Genomic DNA, 20,635 nt, shown 5'->3' with positions numbered 1-20,635 from the left:
TTCTATTTCACTAAGATTGCCTTCGCTACGACATCTGTGCACGGATCTGTGAGCGCTACCGACGCTATTCCGCAGCTCAGAAGGTTAATTTACTGAAGAATGAAGCGTCATAGTGCACCTATTTCCTTGCAGCAATTTTGGTTGCAGGTTACTAATAATACTCTGAATATATAGTAATTGCGTCTTTTTCTTCTATGTTATTTTTATCTTCTTTTTAGTTTGGGAGGATTGGTTCAAAAATATCAGAAGTATAACATCCAGAAAGTGCACGTGCACAGAGAAGGACGCCGTAGTGGAGAGGTCCGGATTAAGTGCGGCCATCCGTGGGTCTTAGACGTGCATGTTTTTGAGTTCCGCCTTAGTCGAAACGAGATCACCATCGACAGGATTTAATCTCACCACATTGGACTCAGTAGCCACGGGTAAACGGCGTGCAATGCGTGTTTTTGTGCCTAGTCCGGTTCAATGTTCGGGGCGTGCCGCAGGGCCCTGTTTTGCCACCCTTTCCTTTTCATGATCACAAAATGAACAAGGGAGGGGAAAACCTCAGGTTGCTTGAGCCAATGTTTCGACAAGGGGACTTGTCTTCGTCTGGGCAAAGCGTTCATCATTGGCAGGGATTAAATAGAGGCTTCGCTCCGAGGAGGAAGGCCCCGGGGGTGGGGAAGGAAAGTGGTGTGAGAGGGGATGCGCGTCAGGAAGGGGAGGGAGGTGAGTCTTGATTTGTTAAGCTGCAATAGTGGAAAAACTTATATCCGGGGGGTGTGTAATGAACAAAGGCTTTGAAGGGGCTGCGACGGGGGGTGGCGCTGGGTGGACCTGAAAAACTCAGATAAGAGGATTAGTCAGCGTGGTACAGGGAAATGAGTACAAGGCAAACAAAATAGGCTGGCACTGGAAGGAGGGGCATTTACAAGGAATGACAAGGCATGGGGGGGGGGGGGGTGGCTCGAGTTCAGAGAAAGCCAAAAGGTGGGGCGGAGGGGGTAACAGGAATGTCATGGTTTCCGAGAACTGATAATAGGGGATTAGGAGAAGAAGAAAAAAAAGAACAAAGGGAGAGGGTGAGAAGGCGGGAAATGGGGTGGAAGATATGACGTGGGAAGGGTGCAAAGAGCGATAATATACTTATGCGAGGTTCTAGGAAATGGTCTGACCGCGTGCAAGACATTTGTTGATTTAAAATTATGCTAACCCTGGAATGTACCTGTGAGATTCCAGGTTTCCTCTGGACATGTTAATCCCTGTTGGTTGCAGTGTTTTAATTTGTGGATTAGGAATGCTACTCTGTATTTTCTGTCCCTAGTCGATTTGAAGCCTGACTGAAGAATGAACAATTTGAGTTCGTCGAATTTGTGATGGCTTTGATTAAAATGGGTCGACATTGCCTTCTGTTCATTCCGTGTTGTGTCAGCCCGGTGCCCGTTCAATCTGGCACTCATTGTTTGCCCGGTTTCTCCGATATATTGTTTCCGGCATAAGGAGCACTGGAGCATGTATATAATATCGTACGATGTGCAGTCAAAACTGGTCTTTATATCGAAACTGAAATCGCTTGCCGTACTTTTATCCATAGTCTCCCTTTGTAAATGTTTGCATGTCTTGCATCTAGGTCGAGAGCATGAAGTTACTGTCGGTGGTGGTTTCTTACCGAGCCTAGCATGCACCAGGATGTCCTTCAGGTTTGTGTTGCGTCTGTATGTTACCCTTGGTGCGTCGGGAAATATTTTCTTGAGACGGTCGTTACCAGTTAAAATGGGGTGGTATTTCCGCAGGATATTGTTTATGTTTGGAAGCGCGTTCGAGTATTTCGTTATATGCGCAGGAGGTTGTTGACTGTTAGCTTTTGTTCGTTTTTTTAAGAACTACATCTCGTTTCAAAGTGGTTGCTCGTTGGAACGCATTATTAAGGGTTGTCTGTGGATGGTTTCTCATGATTAGTGTGTTTTTTAGCGAGTGGAGGTGTTTCAGGTAGTCGTCGTCGTCGCTACATATTCATCTTAGTCTCGTTGACTGTCCTACGAATATACCTTGTTTGCAGTGTCTTGGATGATGGCTAGTGAAATCTAAGTATTGTACAGCAACTTCATGCTCTCGACCTAGATGCAAGACATGCAAAGATTTACAAAGGAACACTACAAGCGATTTCAGTTTCGATATAAAGACCAGTTCTGACTGCACATCGTCCAATATTATCTACATGCTCCAGTGCTCCTTCTGCCAGAAACAATATATCGGGGAAACCGGGCAAACAATGAGTGCCAGATTAAACGTGCACCGGGGTGACACAACACGGAATGAATAGAAGGCAGTGTCGACCCATTTTAATCAACGCCATCACAAATTCGACGAACACAAATTGTTCATTCTACAGTCAGGCTTCAAATCGACTAGGGACAGAAATTACAGAGAAGCATTCCTAATCCACAAATTTAAAACACTGCAACCAACAGGGATTAACATGTCCAGAGGAAACCTGGAATCTCTCAGGACGGAAGGTAGTCGCAAGGCATTCACTTCCCACCAAAATAACAGTGGAGAGACTTAGTGTGTTTGCACTGATTAGTTGCCATGGAGATACAATGTGAAAAAGAGTGAAATACTTGGCACGTCGATGATGCTAGATTGTAAAAAGTTTGACAATTATTCAATTTTTAACAAAATGTATCTATGTCTTGAAGAGGGTACTGCTTTTCTTTCACTCTGAACTGAACACAATAATGACAACTGAAAATCAATACGCTAAGATAGGACTTTTTAGAATAGGGGCCCGGAGCCACCTGATCCCCATATAGTTTGGGGCGTTCAAAGGCACTTGTGCGAAACGGAGTAGGTTTCCGTTTTGGGTTAACGTTAGCGGCGAGCTCTATGTTCAGGCAACATGGCGGCGTCAGTTGAAGTGGAGAATCTCGGTTCACCACCGGTTTGTCGTTGCCTATACACTGCGTCTCACGTCAGGTCCTCAGCAAACGAAAAACACCTGCAGCTTACGCTCTGCGTGATAATGCCGTTAACACGCGTCGTGTTAAACTGCAACACTCTCTCGCGCTGTGCATTGCACATCGCCTTCTTCATCAACTAATACTGCTATGAAAGTAATATTCTCCCTTCGAGCTATCTGAAGGTAGTGACAGAGACGCTACTCTACACAATGGGATATTCGGTCGGTGTGTATGCTGGATATCTTGACGTTCGATTTCCTCCCATTAACGAAATGCTAGCTGCTGACCTCGCTTTTTATGCGAAGCATATTACTAGAGCTACACTACAGCCCGTCGAGCGCGGCGGTGGAGCTACCATTGACCTTTAGCGTGACCACGTGACACCACGTGACACCACGTGACAACATGACGTCACAGCAGAGGAGAGATGGGCTGCCGGCTCGCGCGGTCAGCCGCGGCGGTGGAGGCTCCACATCAGAGGCGCGGCGGCTGACCACGTGACAACATGACGTCACAGGAGAGGAGAGATGGGCTGCCGGCTCGCGCCGTCGGCCGCGGCGGTAGAGGCTCCACGTCAGAGGCGCTGCAGCTGACCCCGTAACGCTACAGCAGCGGTATAAAGCTGAGCTTGCCTCGCTCTCCGGGCACTTACGAGGCGGCCAGATGTTGGGATGCCGCCTAGAAGCAGGGCTGATTTGAACGAGAAGCGAAAGCTTCAGCGTGCCACAGAGACCGATGAAGAGCGGGATGAACGTCAACCAATGAAAGCCATGTATTACCAAGCCTAGCCATCAATATACTTCGCATCTGGCTAGGCTTAACCTTAGCTAAGCCTCAGCCATTTTTTTTTCCTTCCACCATGCTATAAAGGCAAGATCGTGCATTAAAAGATTACAGTTGCAGTAAGCGCCTTGTGCGTGTGGTTTCTTTGTTCGTCCTGTCCCTTTTGCGCTTAGTATCATCTAGTCATGTACCAACTCGCCCACCAATCGATTCTTATCGCCGCCGCGGTGGCTCAGTGGTTATGGTGCTCGGCTGCTGACCCTAAAGACGCGGGTTCGATGCCGGCCGCGGCGGTTGAATTTCTTTCGAGGAGAAATTCTAGAGGCCCGTGTACTGTGCTATGTCAGTGCACGTTAAAGAACCCCAGGTGGTCGAAATTTCGGGAGCCCTCTACTACGGCGTCTCTCATAGACTTAGTCGCTTTGGGACGTTAAACCCCACAAACCAAACCAATCGATTTTTATGCTGAACTTAGCAAAGCGCAATTAAAAGACAGGAACAAAAAGAAGAAGCACACAGGACAAACGCTTGCCAGCGTTTGTCCTGTTTGCTTCTTCTTCTTGTCCCGGTCTTTTAATTGCGCTTTGCTAAGTTCAATCTTTTTTTTCATGCACTGTTTTTCTTACACCAATTCCGCTTGGCCCAATAGGACCGATTTTCCCTACTTTCCTTGCACTCGCTCGCCGCCGTCTTCGTCAGAATTTTTTTCTTTTCTTTTTTTTTTGGGGGGGGGGGAGGGGTTCCTTTGCGCCTGCAGCGATCCTCCTAGGCCTCTTGGACATGTTAAGGGAGTGGCACTCCGGAAATTCCGGGTGCCTGTTCTCTTAGTTACTCCGCACTCTGTAAACCTTACTGAGAAAGAGCACTATGGTTGGATACAACGGCGGCGTCATTGCTCACAGGACAAAATTACTCGACGTCGTTTCTTCTCGGAATAAAAAAAAATGTTTGGTTCCCGCAATAAAATTTTTGTTAAACGCCTCTTTGAGACAAGGTGGAATGAACGAATGTAAAATGTAGAATGTGCCTCTTCCAACACTCCATGGCTTCTTTCCGAGTAGAGTCAAGAAATATTTTCGGGCCTCCTAACTCATCTCAAGAGAGAATTCATTGCGTGCTGGCGGCAACGACATCAGAAGTACAGTGCGAGATATTGGCAGTTATATGCGTCAGATGTCCAACAATCGATTATGGCGATGGCGTTGTGTGTCGAATGAAGTAGTCAACGAAGCACATCTGTACGCGCCGCCGCGGGCTCGAGACACAGTCGTTGCAATAGAGTTTTTTTCATTTATTTATTACGTTCTCCGCCCACCTGACCCTCTGACTCCCCCGCTACGCTCGCCCACTCCGGTATCGTTGTCATTACTGCAGCAGGCACCTAGCTCCGCCTGTCGTGATGGGTTTTCAAAATGGCGCCCTCTTGGGATTGGCACCCTGATGTCACGCGACCTTGACTACGTCCACCTAGCTTGATCAATCACTGAATTTTGTGACAGAGAACCCATCGTTCTGCCTGGACGACATCTTATATTGTGTAGCATTAAAACGGAGTCAGCTAGCGCTTTATTAGAGCGAAACAAAACTGCGCGAAGACGACGGGACAAAAGAAAGGCACGAATACACACACACAAAGCGCAGTAGGACAAAAGAAAGGCACGAATACACACGCACAAAGCGCAGAATGAATAGAAAAGATCTTGTACATCAACGGAAATAGCTGTGTAAGCGGAGGGAATTCCCTGTTCCAGAGCCAGCACGAGGTCCTTGGAGCTGCGGATGAGGAACGGATCACGACCCAAAACTTGGTCGAGGTGGCGTTTTAGGAAGGAGCTAACAGAACGTTGCCAACTGTCTTGTTTCGCTCTAACCATGAACCGACTAGACAACATCATGTCTTGCTTTATTACAGTTCGCAATTAGCGTGCGGGTATGGGCATATTTCCTAAGCAGCGACTTGCTGGGCGTGCAGTTTTGTCTGTTTGCGTCTGGACCGATGAAATGTTAATATTGAGGGCTAAGCAACTTCAGATATTTCTTCCGTTTGTTCGAATAGGATAGCCGTATAGCATACGCAGAAAAATTAGGTTCCGCGAAAGAGCGCAAGCGGTGGAGTCCAGTGTTGGCATCTAAGATTCCCATGAGTGAGACAAAAGACGGAAATTCTCGGTATCCACTTTTGCTTTCGGTGCCTTTGTGCCTGCCGCCTTCCATGTCGGTTATAGAGCTGCTTCGGTACGCATCACACTGCCTCTCCCAACCTTCTGCAGCCGAGTGTTTTGCATACCAGACCAATCATGTCAGCTTCGGGTGCATTCTATACCTCCTGCGATACATACCCACCGAAGGCTTTTACAGTGATTATCTGCAAATAATTCGGACAACAATTCTGAAAAATGCAGAATACTTTTACGGACATATTGAAAGCAATATATTTCATTCATCTGATATTTAGGAAAATTTTTCTTTTAAGTATTTCTATCGCCAGCATAGAAGAGTTAAGGATCCCAAAGGGGTCGCTTTTGACGAAAGCAAAATTCGTTAATAGAAAAAAATTATGACTACCGTAGGGTGAACCGTAGTTATATTGGCTGTTGTAGTGAAATCTTTAAATTATACGAAAAAAAATTGCGTTCATAAAAGGCTTCCCGCTCAAAAATACTTCTGTCCGGATTTGTCGCGTACGAGACGACACTGTGAGTGTAAGGGATCGGTAGTGTACGCGGGGTCATCGGAACGCGGCTGGGGGCGCTCAAAGCGAAGCGTCTCCTATTTGGAACGCGGCCGCTCGTGAACGCGCTAAGAAGTACGGGTGTCCACCCCGCCCCGCGGTACCGATTCGCGCACGTGCTGGCACGAATGTCTATTTGTTTTTATTTAGTGGCGGAGAGAGTGCTCTACCTTACGGAAGCTAGAGGGCTGGCCATGCCCTGGATGAACCAATGATGTTAAGGCCGCAACATGATTGGAAGCTACGGAATGTGCGCCGGGCCTTTAGGGCTTTAAAACTGGGCCCCGGAGCCGGAAGCGGGGTTCTGCGCTAAGGTGAGATGCTACGCATCTTCGGCTACGCCAAGTAGGGGCCTCCCCTAGTATTAGCCAGTTCCGCCTTTTTGGTTGTATGTCTTTTTGCCGTTGTATCTAACTTGTATATTCTGTAAATATTTGTATATAAATCTTCAGTTATTCCCTTTTTTTATCCCTGCGTCTCGAATCATCGAGAGACCGTCTCTGACGGGGCACCCCTGGTGCAGATATCAAGTTTCAGTCTTCGAGTTAAACCAACCGTCTCTGGCGGGGCACCTCTGGTGCGAGGAGGATAAAGAACCTGTGAAACTTTACTGGCGCAGTCGACGAGGATCCTGCGGCCATCGGAAGACGGCGCAGGAAGAAGATTGAAGACAGGGAGAAAGACGACGATCAGGCAACAGCAGCGTTCGAGAAAGGACCTGCTGAGAGACGGCGGCAAGGACGCAAGGACTACGGCAGTAGTCCAGAGACGCGAGACTGCGTCCGGTGAAGGAAAGCAGCGCGTCGAGAACTCGACGGTCACCGGTGGGTCGCAGCAAGTGACGACAACGTGCACAGGACCAGCGGCGTGCGACAGCTCATCGCAGCGTCCGGTGAAAGTGGCGGTGGACTCCGACGCCAAGGAGCTGGCAATGCAGATCGACGCATCGAAACTGTGAGTTTCCTTCGTCGCATTGTTAGCGTCCCTGTGCATGTGTTCGAGCCGGTAGGACAGTTGAGGGATACAGAAGGCGGTATGGAGAGTTATCCATGCCGGCCCTCACTCGATGTGAGGTATCGAGTGGAATTGGCGAAGGTGCGCTTAGCTTATTATCAGGCTGAGCTTGCAAAAGTGAATGGAGGAAAGACTCCGCTATGCGAGGAAAAACCTCCGGATTTGCAGCCGTTAGAAGCAAGGCGCCAGCAGCTAGAGCTCGAGCTGGCTAAGCTCAAACAGTCTCGGAGAGCTAGTCAACTAGCCAGGGAGAACTGCTCCGAGTCCCGAGCAGAGAGGCCGCCTGTGCTGGAAGACAAAGGATTATGCTTGTCATGCACAGGTCAGGGAAACAGTAGTGAGGACGCTGCAAGCAATCAGCCGGTATGCGGGAACGCATCTTTGTTAGGAAAGGCCGCAAAAGGTTCAGGAAATAAGAACAGGATTCCTGAAAGACGCGGAAATATCACAGCTTTTCCGCCACCTCGGGCGGCTAGCAAAGAACAGGAGCAGCCCAATTCTCGTGATCTAGGGCCAATCGAGACCAAATTGTCCGAAACCAAGCAGGAGAGTGATCTTATTCCTGCAGGCTCTATGAATGAGATTGTGATCTCTGACACGGAGCTAGTAACAGGTGAAAATCTGGCGCTGCTGAAAACACACACTGTGTCGGCCGTAGGGCATGGAGTGCCCCGTAGCGTTACTGGGGGCAAGAGGCCTTCATACGAGGCAGAGAGCGGAGGTGGGCCTGCTGGGCCGACCGGGCAGAGCGCTCTGCTGTTGTCGAACGCACCCGGTGTGTGTCCGGCCAGGTCCTTTGAGGACCCGGAAATGAGTGGCCACTTGCCGCAAAGCAAGCTCGGGTCAAGTGACTGCGAGGGTGCTCATGGAGCCTTGGAGTTACACGATGTCACGAAGCCGGCAAATACCTATCAAGCAGGGAACGGCAACGTCAGTGTTTGCCCGAGCAGGAACGGGGCAAATGGCTCTAAGCGAGCCGAAGTGCCAGGAGGCAGGTGCGCGGCTTTCATGTTGAAAGTAGGTTCGTGGAACATTATGTTCCGTGCTGCAGGTCGCCAAATCAAGTGTAGCGAGACCGGCTGCATTAGTATGGTTAGACGGAGCAAGGGCTATGCTCCTTACGCAGCACGGTGCTCGTACCGGCGCGTCAGAGAGAGCGGGCCCTCAGGTGCGTCATGTGGTCAGGGATTTAGACCCATCGAGAACCGGGACGTGTTTGATCCTGGAGGGCACCAGCTTTTGAGCTCTCGCCCCGCTGTGGCACCAGCCTGATGAGCATAGTGGCCATTAGGTGTTAATCGTGTCGAATGAGACACGTGTGGGCTCGAACGCGCACAAGGACGCTCGGTGCGATTAAGGAGGCTCACGTGGCCACTTAAGGACATCGTACGAGTGTTAGTGAACGCTCCAGTTTCGAGTGTCGGTGTGTGTGTGTGCTCGTTTGCAAGCAGGACGTGCATGCAAGTGAACTGGGTACATGGACGCCGTGTTACGGCGCACGCCAGGCATGCCACTGTATGTATTCGATTGTGTGAAACGCGTACTTGAATGTGTGCATTTCGCTTGTTTTGTTGGTGCGCGTGTGCATTTTGCGTCAGGTTTTGTTTGCCTGTGATGACACGATATGTGACTGCTCTATGTACGTCGCCCTCGCGGCGATTTCATGAGTTGGACCGATCCTTTGTTGCTGTAATTCTAAAAGTGGCATTTGAGCCCTTTGTAGAATCTTGGGAAGGGCGTGTAAGGGATCGGTAGTGTACGCGGGGTCATCGGAACGCGGCTGGGGGCGCTCAAAGCGAAGCGTCTCCTATTTGGAACGTGGCCGCTCGTGAACGCGCTAAGAAGTACGGGTGTCCACCCCGCCCGCGGTACCGATTCGCGCACGTGCTGGCACGAATGTCTATTTGTGTTTGTTTTTATTTAGTGGCGGAGAGAGTGCTCTACCTTACGGAAGCTAGAGGGCTGGCCATGCCCTGGATGAACCAATGATGTTAAGGCCGCAACATGATTGGAAGCTACGGAATGTGGGCCGGGCCTTTAGGGATTTAAACCTGGGCCCCGGAGCCGGAAGCGGGGTTCTGCGCTAAGGTGAGATGCTACGCATCTTCGGCTACGCCGAGTAGGGGCCTCCCCTAGTATTAGCCAGTTCCGCCTTTTTGGTTGTTTGTCTCTTTGCCGTTGTATCTAACTTGTATATTCCGTAAATATTTGTATATAAATCTTCAGTTATTCCCTTTTTTTATCCCTGCGTCTCGAATCATCGAGAGACCGTCTCTGACGGGGCACCCCTGGTGCAGAGATCAAGTTTCAGTCTTCGAGTTAAACCAACCGTCTCTGGCGGGGCACCTCTGGTGCAAAGAAGAAGAAGAACCTGTGAAACTTTACTGTGAGTATTCTAGCACCACAGCACACAACAGGGCCTGCATTGATGACTTGTAAGCCGCACAGGAAAAAAGACCAGTAGCTTCGCTGACACTGCCTTCACCAGCGTCTGGAAACACCTCTTGTGAAAGGGAAATCCCGGGAAGAGGACGGATTGTTCTCGCATTCCATGAACACTGACTCACAGCTTTGTGCGGTAATAAGGGTTTCTGGGCACCTCCTATTCTCTGGGTTCAAGCTGAAAATGCTGTGAAAGAGAGAGAATACACAAAAAAAAATCCTGAACGTGGCTGGGAAAGAGGATCCAGGAACCAAACCAGATGCGGGTGTGCCAGAGATCATTCTCGTACTGGTGGTAAGGTCTTTGTATTGGGATACAAAGGACACCTTTAGATTAGTCCTTGTGGTAAGAGGGAATAAGGGATCTGTAGACGGTTCCACGAAAACGGATGAGGTATTGGCATAGTGATCTTCAGGGGTTGCCAACAATCGTGTCGGGGAAATGTATAAGAAGTCGCGCCCAAGGAGAACACACACAGTACAACGCCTGCCTTGCGCAGCCGCTTCTTGTTGCTCTCGAGAAACCAGGGACACCAGCGGACGTTTCATCATGGTTGTCTATCTAAAGGTATGCGCTGTTACTACCTCAGTCCTTGCAAGAATAGTAAACAATAGCGATTTTTCTAGTTTTTTCAGGCGCCACATTAGATCTAGATTATGTCATTCTAATGAACCACCCAAGAAAACAACACGATGCTATATATTCACCACGTTCTTCCTTTGTTCGCAGTGCACGACTTGTCCCGCCCGTCAGGAGTGCTACACAGAACGCAGAGAGCATCACCCTTTCTTTCTAAAATGGGTGGCGCAACTGAACGCGCAGGTTGGTAACACGCACATTTTGTTATTGCTTTCTCTCCAAATGGTCCTTGCTTAAGGCCTACAAGAGCTAATGATTTGCAGAGATTCGCTGAAATCAAGATGCCCTGAAAGGTCCATTCTTGTATACTACGCCCAAATGGTATCTTGTGCGTGTGCTTTTTCGTTTCTTGTAGTCAGCCCTTACCGCAGAACAATAGAGACATTTAGCATAGCGCGTACCGCGAGCGCCGCCAAAGGCACGTCGCGCCGTTTGGCGTCCTCAACGTTATCTGCGTATGTGCCAAGAGGGCGTCAGGTACGCGCTATGTGAAGGCAAATTTTGCTTCTCCATTTTGATGGACTTAATTTGTACATATTGCTCTTGCTGATGTTTTAACCCGTCTTTAGACAACTTTACGGCGGTATTCTGTATTAATTCTGAGCAATTACTTCAAGGATTACCTCAGCCGCTATAAGTACTGTGTCTGCGTTCTGATTATGCAAAATCCAGTGCAGATATCAAATTCGCATATGTGGTAGCGTGCGATAAAAGTATAGCGTGTTTCGTAGTGTGCAAACGTTATGGTCGCTTACCTACACTTTTTCCTGTGTTTAGCAGTAGCGTAGCAGGACAACCGTGATCGCACTGTATTTGTAGCTGTAAGTGCCGTGTTCAGTATTTCAATTTTCATCTGTATTCATTCAAAGGGGAACTAGCGGTGTGTTGCTGCGTCTCCTCTCCCCTATATTATAGTGTATGGGGGATTACTTTGCTTTACTACAGTGATAATTCTGCAGCGTTAAGGCCTAAAGAAGAGCGTCACTCTGTTCACAAATTTGGTTTCCTTTCTAACAATTAGATGGTGCTCTAGGGCTGAGCTTATGAATCTGCAGTCGAAGTTAGCAAAAAGCGATTGGAGTATTGGTGGCTGAAAAGCAGACAGGTGACATCAGGTTAGAAGTGTAGGAAACCGTAGTGGAAGAATATGGCGAATCTTAATGAGAATAAACAACACAGATGAACAAAAATCAAGGGAAAAAAAGCTGAGCAAGGTGGAAATTGCAACCACCCCGTTTCAAAGGGGGCGCCCCTATCCATCCATTTTATCGTCAAGTGGCCATCTGCTTACGGTGGTGTCAGTGTGTGAATTGACGTTCTTATCATGCCGGAATCGCAATAACAGAGACGTAGAGCGGTTTACTGCACGCCTCTCCTGACCAGGTACTGTCATGGGTGTGGCTCTGCAGGGCCACTGCGCAGGATCTTCCATTTAACAGGAATTGTGTCCGCTGATACGTCCTCAGTATGCTGAAAATGGCCATTGTGACAAATGGCTTAGCGTATTGAAAAATGCCCGCAATAGCGAATAAGTTGGAGATCACACGCTAATGGTACAGTGACCGCGTAAGCATATACACTTTGCTTCCCATATCTGCCTGCGCTGCGGGCAGTCAACACTCGGATAGGCGGAATGTGTTTAACGCGCGCTTCTGATTGGCTGAGGAGGTCTCTGGTTTCCGAAATGCTGCAAGAAAATTATGAAATGGCGCAAAGATAATGCGCTTTGCATGTTTGCATCACTTTTAAGGCGGAAGCCTTTAATGTCTCATCGTTGTAAGCAGCAGTTTTCGACAGAAATGTCACGATTTTCAATTGGTCGAAACGGTTGTGACGTCACTGGCGCGCATTTCGAACGGGGCCAATTGTACTTTGCCTAGTAACCATGCAACCAATTGAAGGGATCGTATAGTGATGCTCCAAGTAAGTAGGACTGAGCTTAGATAATTGCTTAATTATCCAATTAGCCTAATTAACTTTTCTTGGCAGGCCATATAAATAAATAAAACCGAGTAGGAAATTGCTCGAGTTCGGGAATCGAACCCCGGTCTTCGGCGTGCGAGACGAGCATGCTATCCACTCCGTCATGCGAGCACGATGGTTTAGAATGAACAAAGACGCGTCTAGTGAATACGGTGTCTTCGCTCACTCCCGTCATCCTCCCTTCCCTTCCGGTGAGGTTTAGGTGTCCACCGTGATATGAGAGGCCGATACATTTCCTTTCCTCAAAAACCAATTTACCGACGAGCGAAGCGTAGAACCGCTTGGGCAATGGCGTTCTATGGACTCCCTGGCAGTGTTGCAAGACGCTGTCGCGTTCCACTCAGAGGCGGAGCTTAACATCTTAACCGCACATGAGTGACCACACTTTAGGTCAAAAAAGTGCCCCCCTCAATTTTGAAAGGTGTCCATCGAGATATGTGAGACAGTTACTGCGTAATTTCCTTTCCTCAAATACAATTTTCATTTTCTTCATTACGGCCCTCTTTGTCTTCTTTCACTCCCACTTCCTCCCTTCCTCTACCGGTGCGGTTCAGGTGTCCATTGAGATTACAGAGAATCACTGCGCCATTTCCTTTCCTAAAAAGCGTTGCGTTCAAAGGGCAAGGCATTGCGCCGAACGGCTGGTGGCGTTCCGTGGACTCCCTGGCAGCGCTACAACACGCTGTCGCGTTCCACCCCTAAAGGTGAAGGTTAAGCGTCATTAATTAGCAGTTAATTAAAATTCAGGCACTAATCAGTAATTAACCATTAATTAGTGATTTGTCCTGACTTAGTAATTAGTACTCAATTATATGTGACGCCATTAGTGCCACAGAGGCAGTGAAAGTGGTGCGGAAAACGCTTTCGCCTCTACACACTTTAGACAGTCAAAGTGCCCCCCCCCTGAATTTTTGCTTAGCTTTAGGCCTGCTTTTTAACTAAATGAGACACGATATTCTATACTGATTATAGCGGACTTGCCTCGGGGTTTTTAAGGCGGAAGCCTTTAATGCCTCATCGTTGTAAGCAGGAGTTGTCGACAGAAATGTCACGCTTTTCAATTGGACAAATTGCTCGTGACGTCACAGTGCGCGAATTTCAAATGGGGCCAATTGTACTTTGGCTAGTGACCATGCAACCAATTAAAGGGGTCGTATAGTGATGCTCCAACTAAGTGGGATTGAGTTTAGTTAATTGCTTAATTAATAAATTAGCCTAATTAAAATAGAGGAGAATCAAGAGGTGAGAAGAAAGAGGAAAAGAAAAGAAAGACGCGCGTCGCAGCAACAATCGCGTCAGCGGAAGCAGACGCTGCTGAAAAAACAAATAAGCGGCCGAAGCCGCGTTCGCTCCACCACTACCCACTTCCCCACCCAGTTCGTCAGTGCCCGTTTTGTTGTGTTGTTGTGACTGAGAGAAGGATGACAAGGAAATTGCACGGGCCTGCCTACTGGCTCGGGCCAAGCCACCACCGCTGCCACGTGCAGATAGAGGAGAGTTAAAAGCTCAGAGGAGAGAGAAAAAGGAAAGAAAAGACGTGCGTCGCAGCAACAACTGCGTCCGCCGGAGCGGACGCTGCTCAAAAATCAGATGAGCAGCCGAAGCCGCGCTCGCCGAAGCAAGAGATACATGTAGCTTGCCCGTTCTGACGTTCCTCGTTTCATATACATTGTGTCGAACATCCTACGCAGTTCCAACATTTGACAGGTGAATGACAAAACACGACGGATAGGATTACAATAATGTAAATATCAAATACCCTAATTAACCTTTCTAGTCAGACCACATAAATGAATAAAACCGATTATGAAATTGGTCGAGTTGGGGAACCGAACCAGGGTCTCCGGAGTGCGACACGAGCACGCTAGCCACTCCGCCTTGCCAGCTGAATGGTTTGGAATGAACAAAGGCGCGTCTAAATAATACGGCGTCTTCGTTCACTCCCATCTTCCCCCCTTCCCTTACGGCAAGGTTCAGGTGTCCACCCAGATATGCGAGAAAAATACACTTCCTTTCCTCAAAAATAATTTTGCGGTCCAGCAAGGCGTAGAGCCGGATGGGCGATGCCGTTCTGTGGACTCCCTGGCAGCGTTGCAAGACGCTGTCGCGTTCCACTCTTACAGGCGAAGCTCAACATCTTAAGCACACATCAGTGACACAAGCCGACAGCCAATGGACGCGTCATTGATTCAAGTGCTCAGCACTTGAATCATCATTCACAACCACATTCGTGGCAGAATGCTGTACTCAGGCTTTCGCCTTGCACCACTTTAGTCGCCAAAGTGTCTCCTAACTTTTTTTTATTCGCTCATTTGCTTTCAGGATTCCTCGCTAAATCCGAATGCGGAACCTTTCCGGCCAGGTCAGCGTAACAGGCTGCAGACTGGGTCCTCGAACACGGACGCCTCTATCATCTTCTACGCGAGCTAATGAGGTGAGTTTGCACATCTCTCTAGGCGTTGTCATTTCGCCAGTGAGATTTCCTATGTTAATTTTTCAAATGCGCACCTCTGGTAACCAGTAGAGGTTCTCAATGTGCTAAAAGACCCACTTGATTCTAAATATAAGGGATTCAAGTTCTACAAACTGTTCTCGATGACGGAATATGCCATCTTCTTGACTTCATTGCAGTGGTCTTCTTATTTTGCATGTTTTTCTATATATGGGTCTCATATCCTTGCCATTAAGCAAGAAAATGACTGTAATAGACCCGAGATTGTGCACGGATTAAAGCGTGAAGAAAACAATTTTTTCCTCTTTATCACTTTCTTGCAGGGTTCTTCGCCAAAAAAGCCTGGAGCGGAACGCTCCCTCCCTGATCAGCTTATCAGTTTGCAGCATGCCGTTGGCATCGTGAATTCTCCAACGCAGACACCGCGTTCTTCTTTTGCTGAGGCTGCTGGGGTGTCTGCGTCAATCTTTGACAGTGATGTTACTTATCTATGAAATTTTTCTGCACCAAACCTTTACCCTTGACACTTGGCGCTTTTTAGTGTGCACTGATGATTCATTAAATTCTAATTAAAGCCGTTAGTCTGTGTAAATGCCGCATGGTTTGTTATCATATCCTCTGACTTGCCTAAATCACGGAGATTGATTTTTATGTTTTTGAGTCTCGTGTGTTGTTGCAAATTTTGGCTGATATGCAGGAGGTTTTATAATGCAATTGCGATTTTTTTTGTTTGCAGTTGGTCAGAAATCGGCACACCGCCGGAATGGACTACCGCTTCATAACTGCAGAGCACCATCCCTCGGACCAGCCTGCACCGTTTAAAAACGTACAAATGGCGGACCTAGAGAATCTTCTCAAGCGATTTCACCTGGATAAGAGCTACCAGGAAACGCCGTGGTCCCGGGAAACGTAGTGAAACGTCGTGAGATAGTTTCAGCAGTGTTCTCCGCCTGATGCATTATCTATTTTCTTCTCGTGTTAATTATGTCAAAATAAAAGCGAACTTTTATTTTTCTCTTCAAAATCTGCTTTTGAATTACATGTCTGCAGACAATGTATGCTTGTGGACGACGCTTTGTCTGCATGGCATAGCGCAATTGAAGTAGACGTGGACACTGTGGCGGCATCTAGCGACAAGACTTCAAAGCACCGCCGCCCAGGATTACAAAAAAAGACTTTATTCCGAATTATTGCTTCGTTTCCAGGCTTTATTTTTGTTGTTGTTGCAAGGTGAAAAACTGTACACCAAGAAGAACACGTAAAGTGGAAGTGCTCCTTCGCTGGGTGTCTTTAGTTTTGCTACGTTATGTTCCAGGATTTGACTTATATTTTAATATTGCAATACTGTACTGTAATTTTAGGCAAATATTGAAGGTAAAAGTCCCAGGATTCGATGCGGATAGAAATATTTTATTTTGAAATTTCTGCATCGCTCGCATTGAGTAGCGAAGGCTGGCATGAACGTATTGGGGAGACAAGCTCCGCCTTAAAGGGAAACTGCATAAGTTTTAGAAATCGACCAGCTTAAGGGCACAGGGTAAGGTAAAATTAGAAAAAAATCATTTTTTTTTTTCATTTGCAATTTGAGAAGTTCAGTTCTTTCTGCACATGTTCCATAATCGCACTTTCCTCAGAAAGCCATATTTTGGGCTGAAAAACGGTTTTTCCCAAACCAAGTATTGAGCGGCCACGCCCCCTTTACGGATACCCTCCGCGTTTATCGTCAATTTTTTCAATCAAAATGTCCATCACATGATTTCAAAGCTTTTCTGAAATCAGCTACATATAAAGGAATTGTCTGGCAACTGTTGTACAGCTGTCTTTTCTAGCCAAGACAATCCTGAGACGCTGCGCACGTTTTTTCCATGTTTCTGCGACCTTCATGCAGCTGCATATGAGTGCTTTCCCTTCCAATGAGTATTGTACTTTATGCCGATGTTGGTTGTTGTAGATAAGTTGAGATGCCCAGGCAAGGAAGGCCTTCGTGAGGCGTGAATTTCTTGGCAACCGTTACACTCATCATGAAAAAGCAAAAGGAAGTCCGCGACCTAATGAGACGCTGAACGCGCCAGCTCCTCGACATCGGAGCTTTCAAGATTTTAAGGCGGAAGCCTTTAATGCCTCATCGTTGTAAGCAGGAGTTGTCGACAGAAAATGTCACGCTTTTCAATTGGTCGAAATGCTCGTGATGTCACAGTGCGCGAATTTCAAATGGGGCCAATTTATTAATCAATCAATTAACCAAACTCAATCCCACTTAGTTTGAGCATCACTATACGACCCCTTTAATTGGTTGCATGGTCACTAGCCAAAGTACAATTGGCCCCATTTGAAATTCGCGCACTGTGACGTCACGAGCATTTTGCCCAATTGAAAAGCGTGACATTTCTGTCGACAACTCCTGCGTACAACGATGAGGCATTAAAGGCTTCCGCCTTAAAATCGAAAACATGCAAACAGTGGGAAATCAAAAACAGCTAGTACAGCAACCGAGATAAATAACGAGATGAAACAATAAAGCATGCGAATGAGAACAAGAAACAGCTATCACAGCAAAATACAATAAAAAATAAACAAATTCAGACCAGAACGAATATGAAATCTCTAAAATACTAGCTAGAATACAGTCCATGGTAGAGAGAGGGTGCGGTAGATGGTCCTTGGCGATCACAAAATGAACAAGGGAGGGGAAAACCTCAGGTTGCTAGAGCCAACGTTTCGACAAGGGGACTTGTCTTCGTCTGGGCAAAGCGTTCATCATCGGCAGGGATTATATAGGGCCTTCGCTCCGAGGAGGAAGGCCCCGGGGGTGGGGAAGGAAAGTGGTGTGGGAGGGGATGCGTGTCAGGAAGGGGAGGGAGGTGAATCATCATTCGCTAGGCTGCAATAGTGCAAAAACCTATATCCGGGGGGTGTAATGAACAAAAGGCTTTGAAGGGGCTGCGACGGGGGGGGGGGAGGCGCTGGGTGAACCTGCAAAACTCAGATAAAAGGATTAGTCAGCGTGGTACAGGGAAATGAGAAAAAAAAAGGGGGGGCTGGCACCGGAAGGAGAAAGGAAGGGGGGCATTTCCAAGGAAGGACAAGGCAGGGGGGGGGGGGGGGGGGGGAAATGGCTCGTGTTCAGAGAAAGTCAAAAAGTGGGGGCGGAGGGGGTAACAGGAGTATCATGGTTTCCGAGAACTGGTAGCAGGGGATTAGGAGAGAAAAAAAAAGAAAAAAAAAGTGAAAAATGGAGAGGGTGACAAGGCCGGAAATGTGGTGGAAGATATGACGTGGGAAGGGTGCAAGGAGCGGCAATATACTTATGTGAGGTTCTAGGAAATAGTCTGACCACGTGCAAGACATTTGTTAATTTAAAATTATGCTGACCCTGGAATGTACCTGAGAGATTCCAGATTTCCTCTGGACATGTTAATCCCTGTTGGTTGCAGTGTTTTAAATTTGTGGATTAGGAATGCTTCTCTGTATTTTCTGTCCCTAGTCGATTTGAAGCCTGACTGAAGAATGAACAATTTGAGTTCGTCGAATTTGTGATGGCGTTGATTAAAATGGGTCGACACTGCCTTCTGTTCATTCCGTGTTGTGTCAGCCCGGTGCCCGTTTAATCTGGCACTCATTGTTTGTCCGGTTTCTCCGATATATTGTTTCTGGCAGTAGGAGCACTGGAGCATGTAGATAATATTGGACGATGTGCAGTCAAAACTGGTCTTTATATCGAAACTGAAATCGCTTGCCGTACTTTTAACCGTAGTGTCCCTTTGTAAATGTTTGCATGTCGTGCATCTAGGCCGAGAGCATGAAGTTACTGTCGGTGGTGGTTTCTTACCGAGCCTAGCATGCACCAGGATGTCCCTCAGGTTTGTGTTGCGTCTGTATGTTACCTTTGGTGCGTCGGGAAATATTTTCTTGAGACGGTCGTTACCAGTTAAAATGGGGTGGTATTTCCGCAGGATATTGTTTATGTTTGGAAGCGCGTTTGAGTATTTCGTTATAAGTGCAGGAGGTCGTTGTCTGTTAGCTTTTGTTCGTTTTTTAAGAACTACATCTCGTTTCAAAGTGGTTGCTCGTTGGAACGCATTATTAAGGGTTGTCTGTGGATGGTTTCTGGTGATTAGTGTGTTTTTTAGCGAGTGGAGGTGTTTCAGGTAGTCATCGTCGTCGCTACATATTCTTCTTAGTCTCGTTGCGTGTCCTACGAATATACCTTGTTTGCAGTGTCTTGGATGATGGCTAGTGAAATCTAGGTATTGTTGTCGGTCAGTAGGCTTCCTGTAAAGTGTGGTTTTGAGCTTGCTATTTTCTAAATGGACAGTGGTGTCAAGGAAATTGACTTGCGTTTTCGAGGAGTTGAAGGTGAATTTAATTCTGGAGTGGAATGAATTGAAATGTGTGACGAATGCCTTCAGGGTCTCAGCCCCATGCTCCCATATCATGAAAATATCGTCTATGTACCGCAGGTATATGAGTGGTTTTTTCAGAAATGAATTTAGAAGTTTAGATTCTAGTAGCCCCATAAAAATGTTCGCGTAGGTGGGTGCGAAGGGAGTGCCCATGTTTGTTCCAAATACTTGAAGGTAGTAAGAAGAATGGAATTCAAAATAGTTGAGTGTTAGTACCAATTCAAGTAGCGTGAGGTACACTTCTGTTTCGTGCGGGTGAGGACTTTGAGTTAGAATTTTTAAGAGTGCGTCGATACCTTCATTAATGGGAATATTTGTGTACAAAGCGGCGACGTCAAGTGTGACAAGTATGCTATCTGCTGGGATAATGGAAGCGTCATTCAGAGACTCTATTATGCGGAGAAAGTGCGGTGTATCCTCGACAAAGGAAGGGAGGTGGGTGGGAATATCTGCAAGATAGTTGTTCAGGAAAATTGATAAGTTCTCTGTGGGCGTGTTATTGTTTGAAACGATAGGTCTGCCGGGGATATCTGCGGTAAACAAGTCTTCTGCGGAAACCTTATGGATTTTGGGAAGTAGGTAAAAGCGTCCTGCCTGTTTGTTTAGCGGATTTAAGAAGTGGTAATCGGACTGCGTGATTAGTTCTCTTGATAGTAAGTTTGCCAGTTTGTTCAGAATCAATTTGCAGAACTCTGCAAGTGGGATCTGAATCTAATTTCCTATAATGACAAGGGTTGTTAAGTTGCCTAAAAGCTTCTTTTTTGTATTTTTCGGCTGGCAGAATAACTATGCTACCTCCTTTGTCTGCAGGTTTAATGACTATATCGGTTCTAGAAGCTAAGTGGTTCAGAGTAGCCTGTTCCGTTGGGGTAACGTTTCTGCGTTTTCGAGCTTGCTTTGTTTGGTCTATAATTTCTTTCGAGACAGATTTAATGTACAAGTCTAATTCGGGACTCTGCTGCGCTTCCGGCGTCCACGTGCTTTCGGCTTTGAGAGGGATGGGATTAAGGCTGGTTACTGCAGTAGGGTGAGCACGTGTTGACCACGTGTTACAGGAAAGAGCTAGGTTAGTAATTGGGGTGTTTGCTTTTTCGGCAAAGAATTCCTTAATTCGCAATCTTCGCGCAAATTCTGTGAGGTCTCTGTGAAGTTCATACTCGTTAAAATTATTGTTAGTTGGACAAAATGTAAGGCCATGCTTCAGAATCCGTTTGTCGCTATCACTTAGAGATTTGGAAATATCGA

General features: G+C 47.2%; 1 long non-coding RNA gene across 1 annotated transcript; it reads left to right on the top strand.

Moving 5' to 3' along the window:
• The first annotated feature begins 14,627 nt into the window (after positions 1-14,627).
• Positions 14,628-15,975, top strand: LOC149329768 (uncharacterized). Its single transcript, XR_016285464.1, has 3 exons — positions 14,628-14,969; positions 15,311-15,461; positions 15,724-15,975. It is a non-coding gene; the product is annotated as an uncharacterized LOC149329768 (long non-coding RNA).
• Positions 15,976-20,635: the final 4,660 nt, after the last annotated feature.

The sequence above is a fragment of the Amblyomma mixtum genome, chromosome 9 (genome assembly GCF_055824585.1).
Source record: "Amblyomma mixtum isolate Tamu chromosome 9, ASM5582458v1, whole genome shotgun sequence".
NCBI classification, from domain to species: Eukaryota; Metazoa; Arthropoda; class Arachnida; order Ixodida; family Ixodidae; genus Amblyomma; species Amblyomma mixtum.
Note: the sequence above shows the minus strand (reverse complement) of the source record. Positions and strands in the feature narration are given on the sequence as shown.